The 24,944-nt window shown below is 35.5% G+C and overlaps 1 long non-coding RNA gene and 1 pseudogene across 5 annotated transcripts in view; one reads left to right on the plus strand and one right to left on the minus strand.

The window, feature by feature from the left end:
- Positions 1 to 24,944, minus strand: part of LOC141583629 (uncharacterized) — a 766,076-nt gene that overhangs the window by 266,653 nt on the left and 474,479 nt on the right. The gene's annotated exons all lie outside the window — the stretch shown is intronic.
- On the plus strand, positions 1,113 to 5,639 carry LOC101048971 (protein CIP2A pseudogene; annotated as a pseudogene).

Genomic DNA, 24,944 nt, shown 5'->3' on the forward strand with positions numbered 1-24,944 from the left:
TTACACTGTTGGTGGGAGTGTAAATTAGTTCAACCATTGTGGAAGACAGGGTGGTAATTCCCCAAGGATTTAGAAATAGAAATTCCATTTGACCCAGCAATCCCATTACTGGGTATATACCCAAAGGATTATAAATTATTCTATTATAAAGATACATCCATATGTATGTTTACTACGGCACTGTTCACAGTAGTAAAGACTTGGAACCAACCCAAATGCCCATCGATAATAGACTGGATAAAGAAAATGTGGCACATATACACCATGGAATATACAACTATAAAAAAGGGCGAGTTCATGTCCTATGTAGGGACATGGATAAAGCCGGAAATCATCATTCTCAGCAAACTGACAAAAGACCAGAAAACCAGACACCGTATGTTCACATTCCTAAGTAGGTGTTGAGCAATGAGAACACATGGACACAGGAAGGGAAACATCACACACTGGGACATGGAGGGTGGGCGGCTAGGGGAGGAAAAGCAGGAGGTGGGGGATGGGAAGGGATAGCATTAGGAGAAATACCTAATGCAGATGACGGGATGATGGATGCAGCAAACCACGACCATGAAACGTGTATACCTATATAACAAACCTATACCATCTGTACATGTACCCTGAAACTCAAAGTATAATAAATAAATATAAATAAATAAATAAATAAGAAAGATAGGAAGAATTTCCTGAGAAAGGATAGTTGTGATATTTCAATGAATAAGCCTTGGGAAACTGAATTTGAATTGGGCCATGACTTGTCCTGAATTACATGGAAAGGAGCTTATGATTTCGAGACAATAAAGTCCTTTAAAGATTTTCTTTGGTAACAATCTGGTTTACTCCCATATCCTTGCTAGTTACTAAGATATTCCCCAGAGTAATCCGGGACACTTTGTTGGTAGCATATGTCACTCTCATCATGCTATTAAGATTGCCAGGACCTTTCTTCCTTCTTCCTTGCTGTTACATTATCCTTGCTAGTTACTGAGATATTCCCCAGAGTAACACAGGACACTGATGGTAGCATATGCCACTCTCATCATGCTATTCAGATTGACAGGACCTTTCTTCACCCTTCTTGGCTGCTTCTATGTGTTAGACAGCACTAATCAATAATGGCACTGTTTCCTCTTGATCCCTTCTCTGCCGTAGAATCCTCACCAGAGCTCTCTGAGAAATGTATGTAACCCATCTATAAGATAAACAGTCTTAGTAATTAATTTCATGTCGAAAGATAAGAACGGTTGACAAACATTTGCACTGTTCTTTAAAAAATAGAAAAATGTTTAAAATTCTTTTTATTTAAATTTCAATACAGCTTTGTGATATTTAAGCAGAAAATCTTACATTAGTTATGAGTGCAATTAAGGGAGTTTGTTCAAGTTCTTGTGACTAGAAAGTTACAAAGTCAGCCTACAGTATCTTTACTTTGGAAAAGAACTTCCACTGTCAGAATAAGATCCAATTTAAGGAAGACTAAAACTGTGACATATTTTGTATATTTTATTTATGATATTAACTATATCTTAAATATTTTATTAATATGTTTAATGATTGGATGTTTGTCTCAAAACAGCCCTAAGGGCAAGGTCCTTATCAAGATGAAAAATATTTATAAATTTTACAAGGACATTTAAGTGGATTTCAGTGAATCACAAACACACTCTTTCTGTTTTGACCAAATCAGACAGTTTTATACAGCAGCAATCTTAACTTGAAACCAAGCAGTCATTAGCTCAGGATTCATCATTGTCTTGTGCTTAAGAAATTGATCATGTCAGAGTTCTAGGATGGGTATGACTGCATGGGGTCTAGTTGGATGAAAGTCAAAGGAAGGAAAATAAACCACCACCAAATTTAGCTTAGAGACAGAGGGGAGACAGGATTCTGAGAATAACATGCTGTCTCCCTCAAGCTATTGTAACATCTGGCACAGCCTTCACGGGTTTATGTCTGAATCATTCAGAGACACTGACTATAACCAAAAACTAAAAGAGCTAACAAATTTTAAAATGCACATTATTATAATATTGAAAACAAGTCCCATAATGAAAGAAAATCCCGTGAGATGCTGAGAGCCTAAGCAGCTCTGTCTGGGAAACTGGCAACAGAAGTTACCTTCCCCAAAGAAGGGGTGAGGGCTTTCTCCTATTCTCAGTGCTCTGGCCCACATAGAGGGCTACAGAACGTGGCGGTGACTCCTTAGACATGCACAACTGTGACTTAGCACAGACGAGTTTGTGCCTGCAGTGCTAGGAGTCAGTGACTTAGCAGGAGCAGCGACGGAAGCCTCTGTACAAACAGGAGTTGCAGAGCTGTTTGAAGAACAACACAGTTCAGGAGCCCCAACACCACAGAAGGTAAATAACTCATTAGGGCACCCAGAAGAGTGTGTTCATGTCTATGGGCAACATGACTGAAAGACCACTTTTCTTCTAATGTGGATTCAGAAACCTAGGCTGGGCATTATTGATTTGGTTTAATTTTTCCTTATATTACCATAAAATCCTGAAAAAAACACATGCAACTATTTAACAATTTTGATTGCATTGACCAAAAGAGCCTAGTGAGAATCACATTAAAAGGGAATGGAGCTCATGGTTTCATTTAACTCATTGATCCCCAGTCCAAATGTTCACTCTAGTTATATATCTTTTCTTAAGCTCCAGATTGCAGAGAACTAAGATATCTCAAAGGCTTTGCAGTTACTAATTCATATTATTTGAAAACTGACTATCTGCCCTTCTTAGATATTGAGAATAGAGTGGTGATGAGAGAAATGGTGCTTGTTCTCATACAAGGCATATCCTTGTGAGAACCAAGTAACAAGTAAATGAATTAGATTATTTCAGGTAAGGGCAAGCACAAAACAAAAATAAAATCAGATAACATTTGAGTGACTGTGAGGTAAGGGGTCTGCTTTACACTGGGCTTGGGTTGAGGGGATATTTCAATTGGACCTAAATAATAAGAGCCAGACAAACACAAAACCTTGGGGAAAGAAATGTTCAGTGCAATGGTTGAAAGAGGAGAGAAGTTTGGGATGTTCAAGAAAGAAAAGAGAAGTCAGCATGGCTGGAACTTAGTAAGACAGAGAAAGGAAGAGGTGAGGTTGAAGAGAGTCAGAGGGAAATTCTACTCAGCTTTGGAGTCCATGATAAAAACTATAAATTTCATTCTAAGTGTGATGGAAAGGCATGAAAGTATGAAGCAGGAGAATGTCTGATGTTATTAGCTGTGTGGAAACTAGTTTTAGGGAGTCTGTGTAGTACTTCAGTTAAAAATTAAAAAGAAAACAAAACTTTCTAGAGTCCAACACCTAGGACTGTATAACTCACACTACTTTTTTCTTCTTATGAAGATGATTACATTTTTTCATTAATGTCAAGAGTTTAATGACAATATTACTGACTTAACAGTAATATGTGGAAAAGAAAATCACTGTTAAGACTATAATTTTTAATATAAAATTAGTATCATTTATAATAAAGTTAGGATGATACACTATAAAATTCAGTCATAACCAGAATATTTGTAATAATTTTAAAGTAATTATTGTGCCACTTTAAAGCTCACTAAGACAACTGCCTTTTGAACTGAAGATACATATAAAATCAGCCATTTATCAGTTTATTATCAATTATTAAAAAGAGAAAGTCAATTTATTAAAATATACATTTGCTTTCAGTAAATACTTATTTTAATAAATTCAAGTGAAGAAAATTAAGATTTCAATTAATGTGTCTTTACAAATAATTGAGTTCCCTCTATTTTAGAGACTTAAATGATTTAATTCATCAATTACTGAATACTCAAATTTATTACTGCAACATGAAGTAAATAGATGAGTTTGAACCCATTAGTTGATGGATTTGAAACATCTTTTTTTTTTTTTTTAACAAATGTAGACACTTGGATGACCATTTGTTAGAGAATATTTCTGTTTCATTCTCTATCCTAGTAGAAACAAGCATGGTTCCTTGTTCACAGTTACAGCTCGAGAAATGCATGGTTATTATTCTAAATAAATCTATTAGATGTTAATTTTCTTTTCTATAGACAGAATACAGAAATAAATTTTACTCTTTAGGTGATAGCACAATTTCTGGAGACCCATTTTCATAAGACCAAAATTCTAGAATTAAAAAGAAATGTCGAAAGGCTATTATTTCTTCTTACTCTTTCAAATATAGAAAAACAACTTTATAAATTTTGTTAAACTTTCCTTGAATTATTATCGTATTTGAATAATAGTCTCTTGAGATATCCTGGGGCCCAAAAGTGTTAAGAAAATAAAATCGGTGTCATACATGATAATGTAACTATTTTACAAAATATTTTAAAGTAAAATCATATGATCCATAAGCGATCTAAGTCAACTTCCTGCCTTCAAGCAGGAGAAACTACTTTAAAAATTGAACTTGAATGTTTGTCATATCAAAGTATTATTTCATGATCTATAGCCACAAATAGAGAAATAGCTGAGCTAGGATAAAAGGATGTATTTTGTTGTCTAGTATCTCAAACAATACAAAGAATCACACATTATTATACCCATTTTATAGATAAGAAAAATAACACTCAAAAGAACTGAAACCCAAATTGAAACGATCAGGTTGATTTAGTCCTAAAACTTTTATGATGTTTCCTGTCTTTGTTTTATTTGCATAATTATTCATTAAAATAAATTCTCATCTATATTTAAATAGCATTAACATTTTGTTTCATATTTAAAATTTTATTATAAAAGTTATGCATAAAAGTTACACACCACATAGGCTAGATACATGAGAAATGTACTACTTAATTAGCTGGTATTTTTTTTTAGTAGTTCTCTGCCTATAGAATTTAGGTTGTATAAAACTGATACTCAGACATTATTAGTGTTCCTTTAACTCAAGCTGAAACAGAGCCACAGACACTTGCTAGCATGTTGAGAGAAGCTGAAAGAAAAAATGAAGAGCTTAGTGTGTTGTTGAAGGCACAACCATTTGAATCAGAAAGAGCATCTTAACAGGATCATAATAGGAAGTTAGAGTCTGTGGCTGAAGAGCATGAAATACTGACAAAATCCTATATGGAAATTCTTCAGAGAAATGAAAGTACTGAAAAGAAGAACAAAGACTTATAGATCACATATGATTCTCTGAACAAACAAACAGAGACAGTGAAAAAGTTGAGTAAGTCACTCAAGGAACAAAATGAAGAGTATTGCCCAGGAATAGAGAAAGAAGAACAGAGAAAAAAGGTACAAAATAGCTAGCAGACAGAGAATGTAAACTAGCAAACTTACATCAAAAAACAAAAGTACAAGAAGAAAAGATGAAAACTTTACAAAAGGAAAGGGAAGGTAAGGAAGAAACCATTGATATCCTTAGAAAAGAATTAAGCAGAACAGAACAGATAAGAAAATAATTGAGCATAAGGCTTCCTCCCTACAGGTTCAAAAGGCGAAACTAGAAGAGAAAGAGTCCTTGGTGACACATCAGCAAGAGGAATTGAACAAACACTCCCACACATGATAGCAATGATCCACGGTTTAAGTGGTGGAAAAATAAATCCAGAAAATGTGAATCTCAGTATATAGACATAATGGCATTTTGGAATTTGTAATCTAATGATATTTTTGATGTATTTATCTATTGGAGCAGAGTGGGTAGGGGAGTTAATTTGTGACTTTACAACAATAAGAAATTATTAACTAATTTAGTAAAGAACCTGATCTGATGCATGTTTACTTGTTTGTATAGAAATTTAATTTTTAAGTTAAAAAAATAGTAAAATAATTTTAGTGCAGCTTGCTAATGAAATTTCATCAGATATTGAAAAAATGAATTTTATTCAAGCACATATGTCAATGTTATAATCCATTTAATTAGCATTTTAAATAAGTCATCTAAAAAGATACAGAAAAGAAACATATGTATATCCAAACTAGGGGAAACGATGAAGATCCAGAAGCCCATCATTCAATTCACATTGAGATCTTTTCAAATCCCATTTAATGTGGTTTTTCAGGTAAATTCCCTTCATGAATCCTCTCTTCTAGTCAAATTACCTGCTTTGAACTCTTGTGTCTGCCCTTTGTGCCTGCCTTGCTGAACAGATGCCTCTCCTTTCTCTTCTTTGCCCAACTAAATCCCGTCTGCCCTTTAGATACAAATAAATAATTATTGCCCGAACTATGATGTATTTTGTCAGAAGCCCTTTCTCCTCTATAATCCAATAGCATTTAAAATTATGTCAATACTTTCATGGATTTTGAACACTTAGTGTATGTTAACTTTACAAAATGAAAGTTTGCATAAATACAATTTTTATAGACATAAAGGTAATGTATGTTTTCTTTATATTTCAACTAAAACCACAATCACTAAATATTTCTCTAAATATACAAGTTTGTAAGTATCTATCTCATGTATTATTTGTATTTCTACATATTTACTTAATTTCACGGAATATAATGATTTTTGTTTGTTTTCTTCATGGATGTCTCCCCAGTGACTAAAAAGTCGAGCATGTATCTTGGGCTCATGTAATATTTGTTGTATCTCTATTAGGAGACTCTGTTAGGCCAAAAGGCAGATGACAAAATTGTAGTCAATTCTAAGTAAACCCAGCAATTTGAAGCTTACTCCTCACTAATTCAGAATTCCTAGCAATTCTCTCATGCTTTCCCCTAATTTGTTGGGCTCCATGTAGAGAAAATGGTGTTGGAAGAAGTCATTTATTTATAATTACTAATCATTGTCTTCTCATTGATTACTCTCAATGGCATCTGCCCAGAGGTTCAGTCTGTCTCCATGATCCTTTGAGATGATCTCCAGGGTTGGTCTGAGCACTCTGTACCTACTCATCTTTACTCATGGCAACTTTAAGTTTCCCAGCCTTCTTATAGTCACTCAAGTGCCAAACTCTGACACTTGAGTCTTGTGAAGACTCAGTCACTTGACACTTATCTAATCACTGACAGTACCTAAGAATTACATGTTTCCTGTACTGTTTACCTCCTATCTTTTCTAATGCTTCTGCCTCTCCAGCTTGTAGAATTGTCTTTCTGCTTCTACCATCTTTTACCTATAGTGTAGCAACTAGTCTGTAAGAACTCAGATGAATAGCTTCTGTATCAGCGTTCTTCACCTCACCATTAAGTAGGCTTCTCTACACCCTCATGCCATTTGTACTCATAACTCAAACTGTACTCATAACTCAAACTGTACTCATAACTCAAACTGTACTCATAACTCAAATTTGTACTCATAACTCAAACTTGAGAAAGAAAATGAAATACTTGCATGGATGTGAGGGTCTACTGAGTTAACTGACACTTTTTTCTTAACTGTTTTGTTCTCAATATGTGAATTACTGTAGGCCCAGTGTAGTTACCTCAAGAGAGAGGATGTCACTGTTTCTCATTAAAAGTTATAGATAGAATATAAGAATCCGCACAATGAAAAATACCTGCTATGTATAGAATACGAAAATCCCTCTTAATCTAATGGTTGTGAAGAAAAACAGACAAAAAAAGAAACAAATAAACAAAATGTGGAATTGATAATTTGGCCTGGTTAGCATCCTGCAAACTTAGCCAAAGTAGGTACTAAGGAAATCACATGCCTTTAACCTTAGATTGAACCACTAAAACACAACTAAATTTCCTTCATTCCCACCATGCCAGACATCTGGTGCCCTTGTGCTAAACCCAGAGAAAACTTATACTACCTAATTTTAAAATTTGTCATGCTCTGCGTGTTCTCATTCTTTAATCCCTTTTTATGCAAACTAGTTTACTATTACAATAGGAACACAATGAAAAATGCCTACTATGTATTGGATTTTTAGTGTGTGTCAAAAACTGTTCTAAGTGCTTTAAAAAGAGCATTTATCTGTGCTCACAGAAACTTTATCAAGCCATCCTTATTCCCGTTTTACACATGATAAATCCAGATACTGAACAAATCAGTGAGTGGTTCAATGTTTTGCCCAGGATCATAGAGCTAGTATGTGGAAGAGAAAGGATTAAAACCTCCTGACACCTAAATATATTCTTCTAACTTTTAAACCAAACAGCTTCGAAAAAAAGATCCTTATCCAATGACTTTTGAGGTTCCTCTGCTTCATGAACCATTATGTCCCATGCAGTTCTATCATATTTACTGGGCCCTGGTTCTAAGGAAACATCTAGCAAAACAGCTCAAAAGGTCCCTGACTATTCAATTACCACAGTGCATCCAGTATTTACGTACCAACCAGAATTAAAGTGGATACGACTGCACCTTCTCAGACAGGGTTCTTCTCCAGAGAGACTCTCGGTAGTAGCTCAGAAAATTTCACTAGCTCTGATTCTGCAGTGGTTCTTTCTGTGGTGGCTTTGTACTCTACCAACTTAAGCAAGTTGGAACTAAGTTTCCCAGAATCCCTTTTTCCCATAGATGATTGGCTGCATTAGATAATTCCATAAGTTTTTGGAAAGAAGAAGTAAAGCCACGTTTATTCTCCGAAGATTAATGTAGGGTCAGAATACACTTCAATTCATAGACATTGTCTTAGACCTCATAGCCTACCTTTGCTGGTATGAAGCAGCAGCAGCAGCCCTCTCCACTCCTGCCTGTTTTTCAGCTTCCCTGACTCCTAGGCCATTGTGTATTTAACCACATAATGAAGGATCCCCGCTTCTCCTGCAACTCAATCTCATCACTAAAATGAGAGGTCAATAGAGATTGCAACTCATACAGGCTCTGTTTAACTCTGCCTCTCCACTGCTTCATGTTCATCTTTTCTTTCCAAGTGACTGCCCTGTGGACTTTGGGTCAGGCTCCAGAAGCAGAAACAGTACGCACATATAAAGTGCAATATACACTGCATCTAGGGATTCAGCTTTTAAACCATCCTCCTCCTCTTTGACAATTTCCTGGTATGCCAGCTAGCCCTCTTTTTTTTTGTATAGAAATAAATGAAGGATAATCTTTAGGAAATTACTTGTACCTAATAAGCACTTGTTTTATTAAACTGATCTAAAAACCTGAAAGGGGTATACACATCAATGTTCTGTACAGTCTATACAGTCATAAAAGCTTTCGTAAATATGGTCAAGAAAGAATAGAAGAGTGAAGGGGCATTTGAGTTGACTTTTCATGTATAAGCAAAATATGGCTATTAGAGAGAATCCTCCAGAAAGCATTCTGGAGTCTGGGGTCCATTCATAATGGTATCAGTCTTGCAGATGAGTATTTCCCCAAATTTTGACATCCACTGGACATTTAATGAGCACTTGGCATTCATATAAAACATAAACTTTAGGAGTATAAATCTTTATATGTTAAATAATAAAGTATATTGATAGTAGTCCCTAGTAATAGTAATAACAAAAGTAGTTTCATATAAATGATAGGTTAAAATTGTGTTCCATAATTCATCATAATTCCTATACTGAGCTTGATGGAAAGTAACCATAGATAAATATCTACACTTAATAGGTTTGTTTCTTACATTTATTCTATTAAGTTGGAAAATTCTAATTCACAGTGATTCAACCTAAACATCTGGTAGCTCTGAGTATTATGAGGTGTTTTTTTTTTTTTTTTTTTTTTTTTTTTAAGAGTAAGAGTAACACCATGATTTACTGATTTCTTGCTGAAGAAAACAGAAACTACTTTGACAGCCACACTACAATGAGTGCAAATTGGAGCTGGAAAGGATTTTTTGTGTGTGTATGCAATTTAAATGTGATTTTTAAACATGTGTAATAAAGTTTCTGAAGAACAAATAAAATGATTATGTGATAAGACAAACCTCAATCACAAAACTATTTTGCTTTTTAGAAACTTTATAATATGTATTCAAAAAGACAGTGTTAAATGCAAATGGATTACAGTCTTAAAAAGATTACAGTATTAAAAGTCAATGTTTTAAAAATATTTAACAAGGCAAATTTTAATTATATAATTGTAAATATTTATAGGCTGTAATGAGAGCATTTTTATCATTACATTATGTAATGATCAAATCGGGGTCTTTAATTTATATGGTTTGGCTGTGTCCCCACTCAAATCTCACCTTGAATTGTAACCCCAACAATTTCCACATATCTTGGGAGGTAATTGAATCATGGAGATGGGTCTTTCCCATGTTATTAATCACATGTGATGATGAATAAGTCTCACAAGATCTGATGGTTTTAGAAAGGGGAGATTCCCTGCGCAAGCTCTCTTGTCTGCCACCAGGTGAGACATGGCTTTCACTTTCTGCCATGATTGTGAGGCCTCCCCAGACCTGTGGAACTGTGAGTCCCTTAAACCTCTTTCTTTTGAAAATTGCCCAGTCTCAGGTATGTCTTTATCAGCAGCATGAACACAGACTAATATAGTAAATTGGTACCAGGAGAGTGGGGCACTGCAGAAAAGATATCTGAAAATTTGGAACTGACTTTGGAACTGGGTAACAGGCAGAGGTTGGAACAGTTTGCAGGGCTCAGAAGACAACAGGAAAATACGGGAGTTTGGAACTCCCTGGAGACTTGTTGAATGTATTTGATGAAAATGCTGATAATTATCTGGACGATGAAATTCAGGTTGAAGTGGTCTCAGATGGAGACGAGGAATTTGTTGGGAACTGAAGCAAAGGTGACTCTTCTTATGTTCTAGGAAAGAGACTGGTGGCATTCCACTGCCCTAAGGATTTGTGGAACTTTGAGCTTGAAAGAGATGATTAAGGGTATCTGGTAGAAGAAATTTTCAATCAGCAAAGCATGTGAGATATGACTTGGATGCTGTTAAAGGCATTCAGTTTTAAAAGGGAAACAGAGCACAAAAGTATGGATAATTCGTGCCTGACAATGTGATAAAAAAGAAAATCTCATTTTCTGAGGAGAAAGTCTAGCCAGCTGCAGAAATTTGCATAGGTAATGAGGAGCCCAATGTTAACCCTCAAGACAATGGGGAAAATGTCTCATTGTATTGATAGACCTTTCTGATATGGGCATATCAGAGATCTTCATCACAGCCCTTCCCATCACAGATTCAGAGGCCTATGAGGGAAAAACGGTTCTGTGGGCTGGGCCCAGGGTCCCTCTGCTGTGTGCCATTTAAGGACTTGGTGCTCTACACCCAGCCATAACTAAAAGGAGGCAAAGTACAGCTCAGTCCATGGCTTCAGAGGGTGGAAGTCCCAAGCCTTGGCAGCTTCCATGTGGTGCTGAACCTATGGGTGCACAGAAGTCAAGAACTGAGCTTTAGGAACCTCTTCTTAGATTTCAGAGGATGCATGAAATCTCTTGGATGAGCAGGCAGAAGTTCACTGCAGGGGTAGGGCCCTCATGGAGAACCTCTGCTAGGGCAGTGCTAAAGAGAACTAACGAGTGTGAGGCCCACACAGAATCCCTATTGGGGTACTGCTTAGTGGAGCTGTGAAAAGAGGGTCACTGTCTTCCAGATCCCAGAATGGGAGATCTACCAACAGCTTGCATCATTCACCTGGAAAAGCTGCAGACACTCAGAGCCAACCCATGAAACCAGCTGGGAAAGGGACTATAACCTGCAAAACCACAGGGCATTAGCGTGACATGGATGTGAGACATGGAGTCCAAGGAGATCATTTTGGAGCTTTAAGATTGGACTACTCCACTGGATTTTGGACTTGCAAGGTGCCTTTGGCCCCTTTGTTTTTGCCAGTTTCTCCCATGTGGAAAGCCTGCATTTACTCAATGCTTCTACCCCCATTGTATCTAGAAAGCAATTAAGTTACTTTTGATTTTACAGGCTCATAGGTGGAAGAGACATGCCTGGTCTCAGATGAGACTATAGACTGTGGACTTTCGAGTTAATGCCGAAATGAGTTAAGACTTTTGGGGACTGTTGGGAAGGCTTGATTGATTTTGAAATGTGAGGACATGAAATTTGAGAGGGGCCAGGGACAAAATGATATGGTTTGGCTGTGTCTCCACCCAAATCTCATCTTGAATTGTAGCTCCGACAATATTCAGGTGCTGTGGGAAGGACCTGGAGAAAGGTAACTGAGTCACGGTGGGTTTTTCCTGTGCTATTCTTAGGCTAGTGAATTAAGTCTCATGAAATCTGATGGTTTTATTAGGGGGAATTTTACTACAAAAGTTCTCTTCGCTTGTCTGCCACCATGTGAGATGAGCTTTTCACCTTTCACTATGCTTGTGAGGCCTCCTCAGACACATGGAACTGTGAGTCCATTAAGCCTCTTTCTTTTGCAAATTGCCTAGTCTTGGGTATGTCTTTATCAGCAGTGTGAAAATGGACTAATACATTAACATTTCCATTATCACAGATACTCATTCTTCATGGTGAGAATGTTAAAATTCTCTCTTCTAGCTGTTTTGAAATATACCACATAAAATTGTTAACTATATCTACTCTTTGTACAATAGCACCCCAGAACTTATTCCTCCTGATTATGACTCTGTGCCTGTAAAGAATCTGTTCTTACCCCTTATTCCCCTCCATTCCCCAGCCTCTAGTAACCACTATTCTACTCACTACTTCCATGAGATCAGCTTTTTTAGATTCCACTGAGTGGTATCTTGTGGTAGTTGTCTTTTTGTGCCTGGCTCACTTCATTTAACATAATGTCCTCCTGGTTTATCCGTGTTGCTGCAAATGATAGAATCTCATTCTTTTTTATGGCCACACAGTATTTCATTGTGTATACATACCACATTTTCTTTCTCTACTCATCCATTAATGGACACTTTGGTTGAATCCATATCTTGACAACTGTGAACACTACTGCGATCAACACAGAAGTATACATATCTTTTTGGCATACCAAAGAAATACTGATTTCATCTTTTTTTTTTTTTTTTTGCTATATGCCCAATAGTAGGATTGCTGGATGCTATAGTAGTTTTATATTTAATTTTTTGAGGAACCTCCATGCTGTTTTCCCTAGTGGTTTTACTAATTTGCATTCCCACTGACAATATATGAGAGTTTCCCTTTCTCTGTATTCTTGCTAGTTATCTATTTGTTATCTTTTGACTTTTTGATAATAGTAACAAGACAAAATTTAATAGTTTGCTCTGAAAAAGTAAGTTCAGGCTCTTTATGATCCCAAATAGACTGTGAGATCCACTGGTATGCCAGTTGAAATCATACATATATTCATTATTTTTTAAAATCATTTTCCCCCCAGAAATTATAGGAGAATCTTTTCACTTCAAAGTCATTAAACTTTAGTCACTGCATATTTCTTTACTGAAAAGACAATGTGTCTATGAATTGGTAATTTCATGATTTAGAGCTTTCATCCCTATTGAACAAATAGTCATACATATATATATTAATTGCCATCATTTCTGAGAAAACAGGATATTGTATAGAGTTGTATTCAAATATAAACGCATTTGGCCGGGCGCGGTGGCTCACGCCTGTAATCCCAGCACTTCGGGAGGCCAAGGTGGGTGGATCACGAGGTCAAGAGATCGAGACGATCCTGGTCAACGTGGTGAAACCCCGTCTCTACTAAAAATACAAAAAATTAGCTGGGCATGCTGGTGCGTGCCTGTAATCCCAGCTACTCAGGAGGCTGAGGCAGGATAATTGCCTGAACCCGGGAGGTGGAGGTTGTGGTGAGCCGAGATCGCGCCATTGCACTCCAGTCTGGGTAACAAGAGTGAAATTCCGTCTCAAAAAAAACAAAAACAAAAACAAAAACAAAAACAAAAAACAAAACAAAAAATATATAAATACATTTTAAAAAAGAATACCAGGCTTAATAAGTTAAATGAAGTGTACTCTACAAGTACCCAATCTGCACTCTGATCTTGATGAGCCTTGACCAATCTATTCCACAACTCATAAACTGATAACTTAAAACTACAAAATTTTTTTGTATCCTGTTTTCCAGTGTTATAGACAGCAATAAAATGTTTAACACCCTCCATCACATATGTGCATATATGGAAAATTAAGTCATCTTCTGCTTAATGGTAATTTGATTCAACCATATAAAATGGAATATTTCTCATCTCATTTTAAATGAAACTATTTTTTTTCAAATTAAATGCTATTAATATTATGAAATATCTACCAGTGATACCAGATAGACAATTTTTGCTAATGCCAGATTCTTGCTTTTTTTCTAAGAATATTGGTCCTGAACTATTGGTTTAATTAGCTTCTCAGCAATCTGGAACATGATACCTGTTCTTGCCATGAATGAATTTTTAAAACAAGTAATTACTCTTTAAATTCTGTTTAAATTTTGCTATTCTACCCCAATAATGTAGTGATATTACTTAGAAATAAAAATGAATCTTTTTAATGATAAACCTCATTTTGAATACACACTAGAAAAAACTCAGATGACTTACCAGAAGTCACATATAGAAAATGACAGAATTTTAATGACTTCTCAAAGATCATATAAATTATATTTGACAATAGGATGAATAGCTATTGGCTTCCAGCCTGAATAGCTAATAATTAGATATTCACTCATTTTCCCTGTTTCCTTTTCAATTACATGTGTGGAATTTTTACCCATGTAGTCACTTGTACCAGTGTGTAGTGGAGACAATTCCCCTTGAGTCTCTCACATTTCTATATGCATTCTGAATAAAACCATTCAGTTTTTGTTCTGGACTGTGGACTATTGACTATTGACTTTGTCTGTTAGGGCTGCTAGGACAAAATACCTTGGACTGATAATATAGGTATTGTTCATAGTCCTGGATACCGGGAAGTTTAAAATCATGGCACCAAGGAATTTGGTGTCTGATGATGGTCCCATTCCCCATACATGATGCTTCTTACTCCACCTTCAACATGAACAGCTCCCTTGAGCTTCTTTTCTAAGGGCACTAATCCCACTCATCAGGGTTTAACTCTCATGACCTAATGACCTCCTAAAGGTCTGACTTCTTTATATTATTGCATTGAGATTTAATTTTAACACACAAATTTGGGGTTGGGCAGAAACATTCAAACTGTAGTTATTACTTTTTCATGGATGTTTATATAAAACCTCAGCTCTAGTGACAGTCAGCTGTCTTGTTTCTTAACATCACATTTTCTTTTTGGGATGAAACTTAAGTAGGGTTTCCACAGTCCCATGTCTGAAGACTAACTATGTGGATAGAACATCTGGGCTGGCCATATACTGTTTATATGGAGCCCCTTCACATATCTAGCCTGAGTTTCTTCATAGCATGCACATACCATGATAGACTTAAGTGATCTCAAGTTAGTCAGGCTTCTTACTTGGTATCTGTCATTCCCTGGCTTCCCATTCCAAGCAAACATGCCAAGAAGTTAGGGGGACTGTGCAAGGCTCTAATGACTTAACCTTGGAAATCCCCAAACGTTGGAAGATCACAGTCTTCTACTTGTCAGACAAGTGACTAGGGCTATTTCAGATATATAAGAAAGAGAATTCCCACTTCTTAATGAGAGGAAAAGCAAATAATTTGTAGCAATTTTATTCTATTACCTCTGTAAATAAATTCCTGAAAGCTGAAAAACAATTACCTCAGGAGTATTAAAATGTTTACAATATAGGTCTGGTATTCCAATGCAATCCTACGAACATTATAACATATACTCATTTATTTACATAAAACCTATTTTTGTTTCCCTAGATAAATTCTTAGACTTTAAGTCAACAAAACCTCTGATGCAATTGCAATTTAAGTAAATTGATATTATAAAATCAGTATGCCAACTTTAACATATTTCCAGAGGGAATGTAGAAAATAGTAGTCCTGAGGTTTCCCAAGCAAATTTTCAATGTCATAATTCATATGCATGCCAATAAAAACCAAATATAGTGAAAACACGTGGGAAAAAAATGTTAAAAGTAATAACAATGCAAAGTTAAAGTTATCTTGTTAACGTTAGAACTTTAACAAAGCAAAATAAGGCTGAAGGAAAAATGTCTTAAAACTTTGTTCTTGGCCGGGCGCGGTGGCTCAAGCCTGTAATCCCAGCACTTCGGGAGGCCGAGGCGGGTGGATCACGAGGTCGAGAGATCGAGACCAACCTGGTCAACATGGTGAAACCCCGTCTCTACTAAAAATACAAAAAATTAGCTGGGCATGGTGGTGCGTGCCTATAATCCCAGCTACTCAGGAGGCTGAGGCAGGAGAATTGCCTGAACCCAGGAGGCGGAGGTTGCGGTGAGCCGAGATCGCGCCATTGCACTCCAGCCTGGGTAACAAGAGCGAAACTCCGTCTCAAAAAAAAAAAAAAAAAAAAAAAAAACAACTTTGTTCTTGCGGAAAGATAAAAATTTGGTAAGAACAACAACAAAAAAAACTAAATTTAATTAAAAATGCATTGTAATCAATTGGAAATATTTAAGAAAAATAGAAAATGAAAAATCCTTGGTGAAACAGCAAAGCTAACAAAGAGTTACATAAGAATTAAAATATAAAAGTACCTTATATTAAAAATATAAAAGGTTGTTTACCTTACAAATAAAAATATAAATTTATTAATAGAGAAAAATATGGAAATAGCCCTAGACTAATATATGAACTACAGAGTTTGGTCTCAATACCAGTTTTAATTTATTCTCTAAGGGAACATGGACTAATCAAAATCTCTTTGGTTCTCTTTTATTTGTTAAATTGAATTAGATATGGGATTTTATAGACTAGATTTTTCCCCTTTTGAATAATTTGCTTCATTTTGTCCTTTGTAATCTTTGTAATACAAAATGTACATATAAACATATACTTGTACAATGGGTGTGTATATGTATACATATACTTACACACATACACATACGTACACATATAAACACATATACATGTGTATATATGTTTAACATACAATATATAATATATAAATCATAATGGATGTTATAAATATAAAGTAATAAGTTAATAAGTTTATAATTATAAAGTAATACACTCATATGATTAAAACTACAAAGATTACAAATGATTATATGGTGAAAAGTTAATCTTCCTGCTATACCAGGCATCTGGTTCCAATTTCCAGAGTAGACTAAGGATAATAGTGTCTGATGTATTCCTTCAGAAAGCCTCTTTTCATACCCATGGGCATGCATATAAACGAACACACATTTATATACACATATATTTTAAAGAAATATATATATTATTCCACATCAGCACAAACAGGTATACTATACTGTTTTCATAATTTATTTTCATATTAGATTTCATTATTACCCTATAAAAATATTACATACACACACACACCACACACACACACACACACACACACACACACACACACTACTCGCATGCATATTTAAAACATAGGAATTGATTTTTAGAAGGGGAATTAATGAATGACAGGTGTACATTTAGAAATTTGAAAGCTGTTTCTAAATTGGCTTATGAACAATCCACCAGTGATGTCCATTACTACTACTACCAGTGATGTGGGAGAAAGCATTTCCCCAAAACTCTGATAGCAGTTGTATTATCAAGCTTTTAAATCTTTACTTGTTAGACAAACGGTAACATTTCATTGTTTTAATCCTAGGTGAAGTTTTGTATATTTTCAAGTGTTTATTAACTAAGTATATTTAGTTTTATGACACACCTATTTTGACTAATTCTCTATTATTTTGTGATTAGAGCATTTGAAATATTTTATATGTGATAAATGTTATGTTTCTCAATTTTAAGTTCACTTTTTAATTTTTAAATTATTTTTAAAATTGTTGTTGAGTTTTAAAGATGATTACATACACAATTTTATCTTCTTTTCTATTTGGGAGTTCCAATTACATACCAGGTGATCCATTCACTGTTTGATTTCTAATACTCAATATAGCTTTATATGTAAAAACTATTACTTGTCATTCCTAAACTTAGAAGATAGATCTATAGAGTGACACTTGCTGAAGTCACAGAAACAAATGCAACACACAAAAATCCAGGAAAAAAAAACAAAATTCATCCTAAAGTTATCAAGTGGTGACTGATAAATATGTGTGAGAATTTAGCATCTTGTCTTAGCTCTAAATCTTGTCCTTCAGTTCAGTGGGTCCAACAGAAGAGTTATGTTTTCTCTAAACTTCATACTCTTACCTATGGTTTAGAAACAGCTTCAGATATTAGTAAATCAGTAAGTATACGACTGACTTGATTATATGTCCAGCAGTGCTCTAGGTATGCAAACTATGACAAGAAAAATATAAGACCTAGCTTTTTTTGCATTTAAGACATATAAATACTAATTTGGGGGACTAGTTACACATATCAAACGAAAAGAGAATAATGATTGGGTGTCTCTGAGTCCAATTATAAATTTTAAGTGAAGGGAGAAATCTATAATGGTAAACATAGACAAGGGGAAAATCTCAGAGCTTGAGCAGTACACTAAAATATTTATATTTTCTAGACAGGATTAAACTAAAAATGTTTGACAGTAGAGTGAATTAAACAAAAGGAATTAGGAAGAAGAATATGGAGACTAATCGAACTGGATTGGAAATCTCATTTTGAAGAGTAATGAGACTGAAGATGAAGTTTAGGAAGGGTCCCAATTTGTAAAGAAAGAAGTAAATAAACAAGTTTTCCAGATATTACATAATAAGCTGAAAGTGCATTAGAAAGATTAGGCTTACCTTTCAATGTGATATAAAGTGCATGGAGAGCTAGAAGCAGGGAAACCTGTGCTTACAGTGACATCTGTGCCTTAAATGGCAAATATTTCGTTTAAATCAATTAATGATAGAAATAGGGGAAGATAATGAATCCTAAAGTCATTTAGGAAGATTTATGAGTGAGTCAAAGGCTAAAGCCTGGCAGCATGGTTTAATCTGTATCCACTGAGAAAAATGTCAATTGAGAAAATGATGCAATTTTAGGAAACAAAGATGTATTTTTTATGCTTTAGTGTGGAAAAATATTGCTTTTTTTCTCGATAACCTTCTAATTTTCACTTAAGTAATAACATTTTGAAATTGTTTTATGGTAGTTGGAATATGGCTTATACCACTGAGTAAAATTTGTATTTGATTAGAATAGTGGATAAACTCTCATCAACAGTTTTTCTAGGTTTAAAATAATTCTATTGCAAATGGTTTTAAATTATTAGATTGATACAAAAATAATTACATTTTTTGCCATTTATTTTAATAAAATGTCAGGAATCAGCAGAATATGTCTCTTAGATATTGAGACCAAGACTGTATTAAACAACTTCTTCAATTAAATTAAGTGAAAAGAATCTCAGTAAATTTTCACAAGACTTTCCTAAGGTTGTATAATCTTTTTCCAAGGGTGTCTTTGTGACAAAGAATATTTCTTTTAATATATTGATTGTCCTACAAAAAGCAAGAAAAATAAGAAATTTACTAAATATTTGCCTTTATAGATCCTAAGTGTTGCTCATGAAAACATCAGAAAAGTTATCTAGAAATACAGTACTTCTTTGAAAATCTTGTTTGCAAATGTTATTTTATGATAAAGTACGCTTATTTGCAAGTGGTCTTTCTGTCCACCTTAGAAGTTAGGACTATTCTCATAATACCTTTATTTTCTATCAATACAAAATGACCTACTATCATTTATTACTAGTCATGACATGGTTGTAAAGAAACAAAAGCTATAATCTTAACTTTTAACAACCTATTAAGGCCAGGTATGCTGTAATACCAGCACTTTGAGAGGCCAAGGTGGGTGGATCACTTGAGGTCAGAAGTTCGAGACAAGCCTAGCCAACATGGTGAAACCCTATGTCTACTAAAAATACAAAAATGCAGCCAGTCATGGTGGCAGACGCCTGTAATACCACCTACTCAGGAGGCTGAGGCAGGAGAATGGCCTGAACCCAGGGAGTGGAGGCTGCTGTAAGCTGAGATGCACCATTGTATGTTGACCTGGGTGACAGAACGAGACTCTGGCCAAAAAAAAATAATAATAATAATCAAATCATTATATTCTGTTATTGTAATGGAACTTCAAAGTCACCTTAACTGCCCATTTTGATAAGTGTTTTCTTAATTGGTGGAAACATTCATCTTTACAACCAAATAATATTAACAGAGCACTTTCTGTCTAAAAGTCTTAAAAGAAAAAAAAAGTAAGTTTATATTTTCTGATCTCATATCTACACTTTGCTTCACTTATAACATTTTTCTTTGTCAACATTTTTAAGATGACTAATTGTTTCATTTTGTCAGGGAATGAAGAGATTTCTGAAACATAGAACGTTCAGTTTTAAAGCCAAGTCAGTCACCGAGAGACGGGTATGCACTGTAATTATGAGTGTTCTTTCTGTATAACCTTTTTAAATGCTGTAGATCTGCATTAAATCTTGTTTCCCCTTAAAGTTAATTTATGACACAATAGGAAAAGTTAGAGGACCATATAATTTATCATCCAAACAAACCAGGACATTTTTGAGAGTTAAAGGAAACACAATTAATGGTTTACCTGGGACAAAAGGTGTACAACAGACTAGACAAGCCCAGGATTTATGAGCGCCTTTGCCTGGGTGACCCTTTGAAATTGCGTTATTCAAAAACTTTCATAGCTTATTCATTTCAATAAAATAAAAGTTTTACCTGGGACTACAAAATGTTTCATGACCAGAGCCCCTTTACATCTCTAATTTTCTCTTCTACACTCTCCTTACCCTCTCTGACACTGAATGCCTTGTTCTTCCTTTGACATGCCAGGTACTTTCCTACAGTAAAATGATTCCACTGGTTGTTCCATTTGCCTTTCCCTTGTCTCCTTTAATGTTTCTTCGAATGTTCCTTTTTCACTGAAATTTATACTGACCACCATAAAACTGTTATCTCTTTCCTCTTTCCAGCATCTTTTACATTCCTTACTTTTCTTCCCATCATAATTGTCACCTGGTAACATACTATTCTATTTGCATGTTGGTTATAGAGTGCTGTCTATCTCCTCTCTTTTAGAAAATAAACTGCCTAAGATCAGAGAGTTTATTTCTGATCTCAGCATTACCTCTGAATTTCTCAGCATTGTTTTCTGATTTATACCAAACGCCTTGAACAAGGCCAGACACATAGTAGGTGAGCAGTATATATGTATTGAATAAATAGATACTCTTTTGGACATTTTTCCATATATTCCAAGTTTAGGCACAGATTTCATCCTGCAATCATGCAATGATGTAGTCCTCATTTAAAAACATTTTTATTTGATAAACAATGCCTAATCATACTCTGAAAATTTTCTCCTTCTGAATGTTTGCCATCACTTTACTTGTATTAGTATAAACCACTGAAATCAGTATTTTCTAAACTATGTTCTATAAAACACCAGATCAGCAAAATATTGATGAATATTTTACATTGACACACACGTCCATATACATCCGTACAAGTTATGCATTTAAATACCTTTCATATGCATTATGAATATGAGGATTTTAGGGTATCATATTTCCAAAACTTATTTGGCCATGGATTCCTTTTTCAGGTCCCCACAGTTGAAATTTCCATGGTCATTCTTCAAAATATATTCATTATTGGTTTATTTCTGCTGTTTGATCCTATGCATGCACAGAGGAGGACACAGTCAACTAAAAGCTGATGCATATAATTTGAATACATATGAAAATTTCTCAACATGGTAGGAAAGCATTGTGTGTCCTTAGGCACTGAGTGTTTAAAAGAGGAAGATAAAGTGAGACCTCTGAGGTCAAACTGAGGATTTAGATTGCATCCTCAATCTCTTCTTCTAAGGTCTCCATTCATGGTTGTTTTGGGATGTGAACTGTTGTGAGATGGAGGGGGAGGTGCAAAATTGGAAGAAGATGGCAAACTATTTACATATATAATACTAAGCAAAGATATTCATTCTAATTTAAGGGGAAGCAAGACAAAACATCTTGAAAAGAAAATTCTACTCTTTAAATAAATGTGTATTAAGAAAACTATACTGAAGCATTAGAGTTTCTATCAGTTTCCATGCTGTTGACTGATTTGTTGGGATGGACAATATGTTTGATATCTGCCTTAAAGAAAAGTCAATTCTATGTTACTGCACTTTGAAACTAGAAAATCAAGAGTTTGATTCCTGGAGGAATAAACTAGCTCATTGGTATTATAAACAAGAATATAATTATTTCTTATCAAATTTAGAGCTAAATAAGTATCTCCTACCAATAAATAAAAAAAAAATTAAAAAAAAAAAGAAATAGCAGAATGGAAAAAATAGGTAAGAGAAGTAACAATTTAAGAAGTTAAAAAAGGAAAAAAAAACTAACAGAAATAATAGATGAAAAAACAGTCAATGTCAAGAGTCAACGAAATATACTTTTTTTTCTTGCTTATCCTTTTTACCTCTAGTACCCAGAAGCACACATAATTCAATTACTATATTTTAAGTGAACAACTCAGTGAATGGTAGTTACCATGGGACAATGTGTTAGGCCAAAAAAGAATTTTAAATCTCAGCATAATTGAGAAAAAATAATGGAGGGCTGGTTGGGGGTCCAGAAATAAATAACAGTAATTTATTATGAGTGGAACATAATAGAAAAGGTCAAAAAATCAAGATGGAATTGCAGAAAGGAAATCAGGGTCATAGTCACCTCTGAGTACCTACTAATCAGCAAAACTTGAGGACTGGTACAAAACACATATAAATGGGTATTGTCTTAATCTATTCTGTCTTATATAACAAAGTACCATGGACTGAGTGGCTTATAAACTACAAATTTATCTTTCACAGCTCTGGAAGGTCGAAATTCAGGGTAAGGTTGGTTTCTGGTGCAGACCCTCTTCTCATTGTATCTTTATATGGCAGAAAGAGGGTGAGAGACCTCTCTGCAGTCCCTCTTATAAAAACATACATCTCATTAATTAGGTCTTCACCCTCATGACTTAATTACTTCCAAAGGTCCCACCTCCTAATACCATCCTAACATTTTAAGTCAAGATTTCAACATATTAATTGGTGTGTAGAGGCATATAAATTTAGTCCATAGAAGATATCTTTTGGACGCAATGCTTTTAGTGGTCAGTGTTGTTTCTTGGCCTTCTTGCATCCATGCATTCTTCCCAAGAGAACCCGAGTTCCTTGGGAATAAGACATTTTTCTTGCTGGTTATCATCCTGTGGTACTCCGTAACATTTTCTGTACTCCATTAGTCAATTGAATACTGCTTCCTTGAAATTCAAATTTATGGCATTTCTAAGAGAATGAATCTATTTAGCATTCATTTGTCCATGCATAAGTCTTGAAAAATAAATCTGTTTCTGCAATGAAATCAGTGCGGTAGTTCCTCTGCTATTATTTTTATTCCTGTGGATGTGTATATCTCATTCTATAGATTTCTTGGAGGCAGCTACAGTTCATGTTATAACCAAATACCTGAACTGCACAATGGTGGATGATATTTGCAATCTGTCATATAGGCTTAATTTAAATTACTGAATACATATACTGTTAACTTTAAAAGTACAATTTATAGGGAATCCCACCATGATGGCCTAGTAAGAACAGCTCTGGAGCTCAGTTCCCAGGGAGAGAGATGCAGAAGGCGTGTGATCTCTGCATTTCCAACTAAGGTACCAGGTTCATTTCAATAAGAATTGTTAGTGGGTGTAACCCAAGGAGGGCAAACTAAGGCAGGGTGGGGTGCTGCCCCACACGGAAAGTGGAACTGACTGGAGGACTGGGGACTTTACCCCCTCGGCACTCTGGTTCAGATAGTGCACTTCTTCCATAACCTTTGCAGCCACAGTCCAGGAGAACACTGCCAGGCTGAACAGTGTGGCAAGTTACCAACACAGATCTGAGTGACAGCTCTGGCAGGCCCAGCACCACAGGTTTTCAGCACAGATCTGGGCAGAAGTTTTGACTAGTGCTGAGAACGCCTGTGGGACAGATCTACCTGACCCCCAAGAAAGAGAGGAAGCTGAAAGCAGGGAGACAGGTGATACACCTTGGTAGGTCCCACCCCAACAAAGACCAGCAAACTGAAGCCGTCTCACTTAAGAGTTTTGCAGCCAGCCCATTACTTTGACCTCCGGGACAATGGAGCTCAGTTGGGGGAAGGGCGTCCACCATTGTGAAGGCAAGTCTTATCTCGCCTGTGTAAACAAAGACAGAGGAAGCCTACACAGCAGCCAGGCTGAGTCCAAGGCAGCTCAGCTGCACCTCTGCAGGCAGACCAGACACTGCCTCCTCAAGTGGCTGCCTGACCCCTGTATAATAATTTTTTAAAAAAAAAAGCTTCATACAGGAGAGATATTGGTGACACATGGTGGGTACCCTTCTGGGATGAAGCCACCAGAGTAAAGATCAGAGAGCAATCCTCGCTGCTCTGCAGCCCCTGTGGGTGATTACAGGCAAGCAAGTTCTGGACTGCACCTCCAGCAGTCCTACAGCACAGAGGCCTGACTGTTAGAAGGCAAACTAAAAAACAAAATGAAATAGCTTCAACATCAACAGAAAGGATGTCCACTTAGAGAACCCATTCGAAATCACCAACTTCAAAAATCAAAGGTAGATGAATTCACTAAGATGGGAAGAAACCAGTGCAAAAAGTATGAAATCATCAAAGACCGGAACGCCTCTCCTCCTCCAAGGGATCATAACTCCTCACCAGCAAGGGAACAAAACTGGATGGAGAATGAGTTTGATGAATTGACAGAAGCAGGCTCCAGAAGGTGGTTAGTAACAAACTTCTCTGAGCTAAAGGAACATGTTTTAGCCCAATGCAAAAAAACCAAAAATTTTGAAAAAATGTTAGACAAAATGCTAACTAGAATAACCAGCTTAGAGAAGAACATAAATGACTGAGGGAGCTAAAAAAAAATTACATAGCATGAGAACTTTGCAAAGCATACACAAGTTTCAATAGCTGAATTGATCAAGCAGAAGAAAGGTTATCAGAGACTGAAGGTCAACTCAATGAAATAAAGGGAGAAGGCAATATTAGAGAAAAAAAGAGTGAAAAGAAATGAGTAAAGCCTCCAAGAAATACGGGATTATGTGAAAAGACCAAATCTAT

The sequence above is a fragment of the Saimiri boliviensis genome, chromosome 2, assembly GCF_048565385.1.
Source record: "Saimiri boliviensis isolate mSaiBol1 chromosome 2, mSaiBol1.pri, whole genome shotgun sequence".
In the NCBI taxonomy this organism is placed as follows: Eukaryota; Metazoa; Chordata; class Mammalia; order Primates; family Cebidae; genus Saimiri; species Saimiri boliviensis.